This window comes from Dendropsophus ebraccatus, chromosome 5, assembly GCF_027789765.1.
Source record: "Dendropsophus ebraccatus isolate aDenEbr1 chromosome 5, aDenEbr1.pat, whole genome shotgun sequence".
NCBI classification, from domain to species: Eukaryota; Metazoa; Chordata; class Amphibia; order Anura; family Hylidae; genus Dendropsophus; species Dendropsophus ebraccatus.
In genome coordinates this window covers 4,875,995-4,883,734 of record NC_091458.1, presented here as the reverse complement: position 1 = coordinate 4,883,734, position 7,740 = coordinate 4,875,995, and the positions used below count along the sequence as shown (strand labels likewise).

The window sequence follows — 7,740 nt, the reverse complement described above, 5'->3', positions numbered from 1 at the left end:
TTCAGAGTTCTCCCATTCGGGATAACTTCTGCTCCCTACATATTTACAAAGATAGTGTCAGCCATGATGGTCCTATTTCGTCTGGAAGGGATAAAGATCATCCCATACCTCGACGACTGGTTGATTATGGCTCAGACTCAGAATCTTCTGAATCAGCAGTTGAATTATGTCCAGGACATACTTCAGCAGTTGGGTTGGCTTATCAACCTAGACAAATCAGATCTAGTTCCATCCAGAACCAAGGTGTTCTTGGGATTTCTGATAGATTCTGCACAAATGAGACTATTCTTATCAACCCCCAGAGTCGAACGAATCCAGGCAGGTGCTCAATTTCTTGTTCCTCCTCGCCAGGTCTCCATAAGAACCCTTATGAGATTCCTAGGACTCCTCGCTTCAGCAGCCGATGCAGTGCCTTGGGCACTGTGGCACATGAGATTCCTACAAACAGAGGTCCTAGCCGTTTGGAGCCGGAGACTGGAGGATCTGGACACAGTTCATACCTTGTCCACACGAACAAGAGAATCCCTGATGTGGTGGAGGCAGGTCAAACATGGAGTTTTGATTTCAGAGCCACACTGGGTCACCATAACGACGGACGCTTCAGGCACAGGATGGGGAGCCCACCTGTTGGACAGAACAATATCGGGACTTTGGAGTCCCCTAGAATCCATGCTTCCCTCCAATGTAAGAGAACTGAGAGCAATTTATCTTGCTCTTCTTCATTTTTCACCAATAATATTGCACAAGTCTGTAAGGATCAGGACAGACAACGTTGCCTGCGTTGCTTACCTGAACAAGCAGGGAGGTACCAGATCCCCCTTACTCCTCAAAGAGGTGGAGAAGATTTTTATCTGGGCAGAGACCAGGGTGTCCAGGCTATCTGCAATACACATCAGAGGGATACACAATACTCTGGCGGATCGACTAAGTCGAGGACTTACGGTCCCAGGGGAGTGGTCTCTCTCGAGGAGAGTGTTCACTCAGATAACACGCAGATGGGGACTTCCCCAAATCGATCTTATGGCATCAGCAAGCAATGCCAAACTGACGAGATTTTGCTCCCTATATGCAGCGGACAACCCGACAATAGTCGATGCGATGACCATACCATGGACATTTCGGCTGGCTTACATCTATCCACCCATCGCCATGATCCCACGAGTTCTAGCGAAGATTCGATTGGATCAGGCGACAATTATAATTGTGACCCCATTCTGGCCGAAGAGGTCATGGTTCACGCTACTCATGAACATGAGCAAGGGAGAATTCTGGAAACTCCCTCTACAGCCAGATCTGACATCCCAGGGACATCATCTGTGCAAGGACCTAGCCAGCCTCAGCCTAACAGCTTGGAGGCTGGAGGGACCATACTAAGTACCGGGTTCTCTGAGAAAGTTTTGCATACTCTTTCTCATGCACGTAGTAGTGCTACGAATAAATCCTACCTCCGAATCTGGAAGATTTTTCAGAACTGGTGTTCTACCAAGGAGATCGACCCTATAAAACCATCTACTCCACAGTTGCTAGAGTTCCTGCAGGAGGGGTTCGATAAGGGGTTGAAACCCGGATCCATTAAGGTACAGATCGCAGCCTTATCGGCTCACCTGAACTGCCGTCTCTTTCAGATCCTCGAGATAAAAAACTTTGTTAAGGCTGTGACTAGGCTAAGGCCTAGTCTGATGAGACAGGTAGATACCTGGGATCTATCCCTAGTGTTAAGACGTCTATGTCTTCCGCCGTTCGAGCCATTGGTAGAAACGGACTTCAAGTTCCTTTCATTTAAAGTTGCCTTTCTCTTGGCGATTACTTCTGCCAAAAGGGTAGGGGAGCTACAGGCTTTGGGTTCTGCGCCCCCTTACATAATGTTTTCTCAGGATAAGTTCATCTTGAAGTTCCTTCCAGGTTTTCTTCCGAAGGTGGCATCTCACGCCAACATTAACCAGTCGGTGGTCCTTCCGGTTTTCTCTCCTGCATCTTCATCCGAAGAAGTCCTGGATCTCTCACTGTTGGACGTTTCCAGATCTATCAGGTTATACCTGAATAGAGTTGATACTTTTCGTAAAGAGGAAAAATTTTTCATTTTGTTTGCTGGTAGAAACAGAGGTAAAAAGGCCTCAAAACCTACAATATCGCGTTGGATATGCGATTGTATAGGCCTCTGTTATACTTCAGCTGGAATGTCTCCACCTGAGTTCACTAGAGCTCATTCAACCAGAGCTGTAGCCTCTAGTTGGGCAGAGCGCACATCGGTGCCCATTGAGGACATATGTCAGGCGGCAACCTGGTCTTCAGTTTCCACCTTTGTCAACCATTATAGGTTACAGTCTCTATGTTCATCTAGAACGGTATTTGCTAAATCCGTACTTTCTGCTGCCGTAATTAATGACCCACCCAATGAGGATACTTGCTAGTTCCCCATATGTTGTGATGCCAATGGGACGATAGGGAAGTGAAAATTATTATGTTAATTTGTTTTCCCTGAGACCCATTGGCATCACAAGGCACCCGCCCTGTATTATTGTATTCGTTATAATTTGACTGAGGTGTGTGGGGAAGGTGGGGCTTATTATACTTCCTGGAGGAGGGGATTAAAGCTTTGCTTATTTATTTCATTAAAATTCCTTCGTCCCAGGGGCTCGCAGGGGCGATAATACCCCATATGTTGTGATGCCAATGGGTCTCAGGGAAAACAAATTAACATAATAATTTTCACGTGACTAATGTGTTTCAGGCTCGCAGGCCCTTTAGTCATGGTATAAGCATTAAGATAGCAAGACTTGTTTAAAAATATGCGGAATGGGGTCATGTGCCTTCTAACCTCTCCCCGAATCACAAACCTGTTAAAAACCTGAATAGTCTATACCCATATTCACACTGAGTTCAGTGGGTAGAATGCCAATTCACATTGGACGTAATGGGTGTGGCACTGGGCTTAGTAGGTTTAAAACCCTTCATACTGGACGTAATGTGTACGTCGCCTATAATCTTAGTGTGGGCTCAATATGCATAACACTTTTAATTTTAAGGCCCTATTACACAAAGCAGTTATCGGCTGTATTTGACCCAAATCGGCCATTACGGCCAATAATAGTTTCATGTAATAGAAGATAATGATCAGCCGACATGCTTGATGTCGGGAGATTTATGTCTTTTACTGTCTTTCAACGTAGAACATAGCAGCGATCTGCTCCCATCTATCCTGGCAATAGGGGCGGCGGCAGCAGACTAACACTGCCTCCCGTAGGCTGTTCCCCCTGACCTGACAGTTTGGTGCTCGCTTGCTCTCCTCATTGCCCCGTGTAAGCTTTATAGTGCTAATTCACGCTACTATTAATAGGTATGACACTTGTTCACACTGGACTTAGTAGGTATAACACTCGTTTTGTGTTTGACAGGGAATTTTGTTTATAGGTGCAAGGAGCATCACTGGGTGCAAAATTTTCGCCTTCACTAGAAAATATTTACCTAGAAAATATTTACCTATCTGTTTAGGAATGTCACCTAAATTTTCTTTACTGATTGGAGTCGGATACTGAAACTTGTTCTTTTATTCTAATCTGTTTGTTTTGTTACATTTTTTTTTATTTCACTTTTTGTACATTATTGTTGGGGCGGCCATCTTACCTTGGCCGTTCTTAAAGGGAACCTGTCACCCCCCCGTGCCGGGGTGACAGGTTCCCGACCCCACGTTAGAGACCCCTATACTTACCTCATCGCGCCGGGTCCCGCTTCTGAAGATGGTCGGGTCCCGGAGATCTCAGCCGCTGCAGCCCGGTGCGCGCGCTGAGAGATGAGTCCAACACCCATAGAGAATGACAGGAGAGTCCAGCGCTCCGTCATTCTCTATGAGCGTTGGACTCATCTGTCAGCGCGCGCGCCGGGCTGCAGCGGCTGAGATCTCCGTGACCCGACCATCTTCAGAAGCGGGACCCGGCGCGATGAGGTAAGTATAGGGGTCTCTAACGGGGGGTCGGGAACCTGTCACCCCGGCACGGGGGGTGACAGGTTCCCTTTAATTTAGTGACATGCTCTACAGCGAGCCTCATGGACATAGGTGACAATAGTCAATCCCCTTGAGATGAATGTAACACATTACGGAGCTAGCTCTGTGACCTTCAAAAAGGTCTGCTATTGTCTTACTGATGCTATCTATCTACTGGTGCTGCATGTCGCTGCAATGCTGTACAAACCACTCTACAGCAGCCTCCTCTCTGACAATAGACTGGAAGTCTCAGCTCAGTTTTACTCCCAGTGGTGAGAATGGAAATTGCTAGATTTAAGGATTATTGTAAAATCTAGCAGTGTTAAGGAGGTCATGAAATTGTGCATAAAATTCAGCTTGAAGAGGTGTATTATGGGCAAGGAGTTTTTTTCGGTGTATGGCTGGGGATGGGCTCTTTTAACATACTAAAGCAAACTTAGTTCCGTAGCTCCAGCACCGCAGCCGCAATGGGCGTTCTGCCGCTCCGTCACCTGGTTCGGCTGCTTCGGGGTGCTGGGGCTGCTGATTGTCTGAAAAGTTCTGCAACATCACGGCTTTAGCACTCAGAAGCTGCCGAACAGGGACTCTTTCCACGCTGGAGCTAGGGAGGTGAGTGTGCTTCATTGCATTAAAACAAGCCCATATCCAAAAAAAACAACCCCTTGCTCTTAAGCGTATTTTTCATATAACAAATTTGCTAAAAGGTCCGTTATAAGGCTTGCTTGAGTTGTCTGCATGTACTGTGACCTGTTCTGGGTGTTGTGTCCTGACAGAACTGTGACCACCTGTCAGCCTTGTGTTAGCAGCTTTCTACCCATTTCATAACTTTTCCACTAGCCCATCATGTCAAGTCTTATGTTTATCTGGCCAGATACTTTCAGTATCTGCATTCTGATCTCCTTCGTCCTTAGACCGTAAATCAGTGGGTTGATCAGGGCAGGGATGAGAAGGTAGATGGCAGTCAGAAGATTGTGTATGTCTTGAGACACTGATCAGGACACCCTGTAGACCAGGGGTGGGGAACCTTTTCCATGTCGAGGGCCGGTCGGGCATTAATAAAATCATTCGAGGGCCGCATACCGTGCGCGGCAGTTAGTAGCGGGGGTTTGCAGCACCCAGGACAAGGCATAGTATTGTTCCCCTAGCGCCCCTGCTATTGTAGTTAACCCCCAGTGATGCCCCTTGTAGTCTAGTTAACCCCCATCAGGCATGTCCCTGGTAGCCTAGTTATTCCCCCCCCCCATCAGTCATGTCTCTGGTAGCCTAGTTGTCCCCCCCATCAGTCATGTCCCTGGTAGCCTAGTTGTCCCCCCCCCATCAGTCATGTCCCTGGTAGCCTAGTTATTCCCCCCCATCAGTCATGTCTCTGGTAGCCTAGTTATTCCCCCCCCCATCAGTCATGTCTCTGGTAGCCTAGTTATCCCCCCATCAGTCATGTCCCTGGTAGCCTAGTTGTCCCCCCCATCAGTCATGTCCCTGGTAGCCTAGTTGTCCCCCCCCCCCATCAGTCATGTCTCTGGTAGCCTAGTTGTCCCCCCCATCAGTCATGTCCCTGGTAGCCTAGTTGTCCCCCCATCAGTCATGTCCCTGGTGGCCTAGTTGTCCCCCCCCCCCATCAGTCATGTCCCTGGTAGCCTAGTTATTCCCCCCTCCCCATCAGGCATGTCCCTGGTAGCCTAGTTAACCCCCATCAGGCATGTCCCTGGTAGTCTAGTTGTCCCCCCCCCATCAGTTATGTCCCTGGTAGCCTAGTTATTCCCCCCCCCATCAGTCATGTCTCTGGTAGCCTAGTTATTCCCCCCCCCCCATCAGTCATGTCTCTGGTAGCCCAGTTATTCCCCCCCCCCATCAGGCATGTCCCTGGTAGCCTAGTTGTCCCCCCCATCAGTCATGTCCCTGGTAGCCTAGTTGTCCCCCCCATCAGTCATGTCCCTGGTAGCCTAGTTGTCCCCCCCCCATCAGTCATGTCCCTGGTAGCCTAGTTGTCCCCCCCCCATCAGTCATGTCCCTGGTAGCCTAGTTGTCCTCCCCCCATCAGTCATGTCCCTGGTAGCCTAGTTGTCCCCCCCCCCCCATCAGTCATGTCCCTGGTAGCCTAGTTGTCCCCCCATCAGTCATGTCCCTGGTAGCCTAGTTGTCCCCCCCCCCCCCCCCCCATCAGTCATGTCCCTGGTAGCCTAGTTGTCCCCCCATCAGTCATGTCCCTGGTAGCCTAGTTGTCCCCCCCCCCCCCCCCCATCAGTCATGTCCCTGGGATCCTAGTTAACCCCCAAATAAAAAAATAAACATCCCACTCACCTTACCTCCGCTCCCACGCAGTCCAGGTCCTCTTCTCTCCCAGGTCCTCTGTGCCGGTCTTCTCCTGCAGGCGGCGCGCGATGAAATGACGTCATCGCGCGCGGCCCGCAAGAGACTAAAGACACGCGCCGCTCTGCTGGGGAAGAAGCCGGCACAGGCAGCATCCTCCGGTGTCCGCCAGCTGTCACAGACACCGGAGGATGCGGTGTATGCCGGCTTCTTCCCCAGCAGAGCGGCGAGCATCACAGGGGAGCTGCGGGCCGCATCGGGAAGTCTCAGGGGCCGGATGCGGCCCGCGGGCCGGAGGTTCCCCACCCCTGCTGTAGACGATAGATGATGATAGCCGGAAGAAGTAGACAATTAGGATGACCAGGATGTGTGTCCCACATGTATGTAGAGACTTGTGTCTTGCAGCTCTGCTGGAGATGGTCAGTGCTACCCTTAAGATACTACCATAGGAGATGGAGAGGAAGCTCATGTTGATTATAAGGGTGAAAACTCTGAGGCTTAACCCCACCAGTTTGTTTTTGGTGATGTTGCTACAAGCCAGACCTAGCAGTGCCATGTGCTCACACGCAAAGTGGTTGATGATGTTTGACTTGCAGAACTGTACCCGGGAGGCAAGGTAGATGACGGGACTTACAGTAAATACACTACGTACCAATGATGCAATAGTCAGGAGGAACACATTGTGCTTGGACATTATTTTGGAATAATGGAGCGGCCTGCAGATAGCAATATATCGATCCAGCGCCATCATGAGCAGGATATTACAGTCCAGAAGGGTGGTGCAGTATATGAAGAACATCTGAATCAAACATCCAACCAGCGAGATGTGATTCTGGAGGAAGAGGAACCCGAGGAGCATCTTCGGTACTATGGTGGTTGTGCTGCAGATGTTCACGGCAGACATTAAGGCGATGAGAACATATATTGGAGCATGTAAGGCGCTCTCCACCCGCACTGTGTGGATGATCATGCCGTTGGTGGTCAGTATCATGGGATAGATAAGAGAACGGGATAAATAACAGACTTCGAGACCCATGGATGCCGGGGTATCCTAACAGGATAAAGTCCCAATGAGAGTAATTGACCATAGAGTTGTTTATGGCACCAGCCATTGCAGTAAATCCATTTCAGAAAAACCAGGAGGCAGGAGTCCTAGGTCAGTTTTCCTTTCGTTCTAGTGAAACCAGATCTTCTCTTTTACAGTTGCAGAATTATTCATCCCCCAATTCTACATTCAGTTTATTTGCAAAATCTACTAAACTTCAGCTGTTTGCAAAAAACACAATAAAACAAGTAAGTTTCTCAACACAACAGAACATAGTTCTGAGGGATTTTTTTTTTTTTTGAGTAACGGATAAGTGCCAAAAACGTGACACATATCCCGCTTTCCGCGGGGCATTGTGCAGACGACTGACCTGCATAAACAAGAAGATCAGCTGTCTGCTTTTTCC

The 7,740-nt window shown here is 49.0% G+C and overlaps 1 pseudogene; it reads right to left on the bottom strand.

Annotated features, from left to right (window-relative positions):
• Window positions 1–4,815: 4,815 nt before the first annotated feature.
• LOC138793969 (olfactory receptor 52K1-like) lies at window positions 4,816–7,401 on the bottom strand (annotated as a pseudogene).
• Window positions 7,402–7,740: the final 339 nt, after the last annotated feature.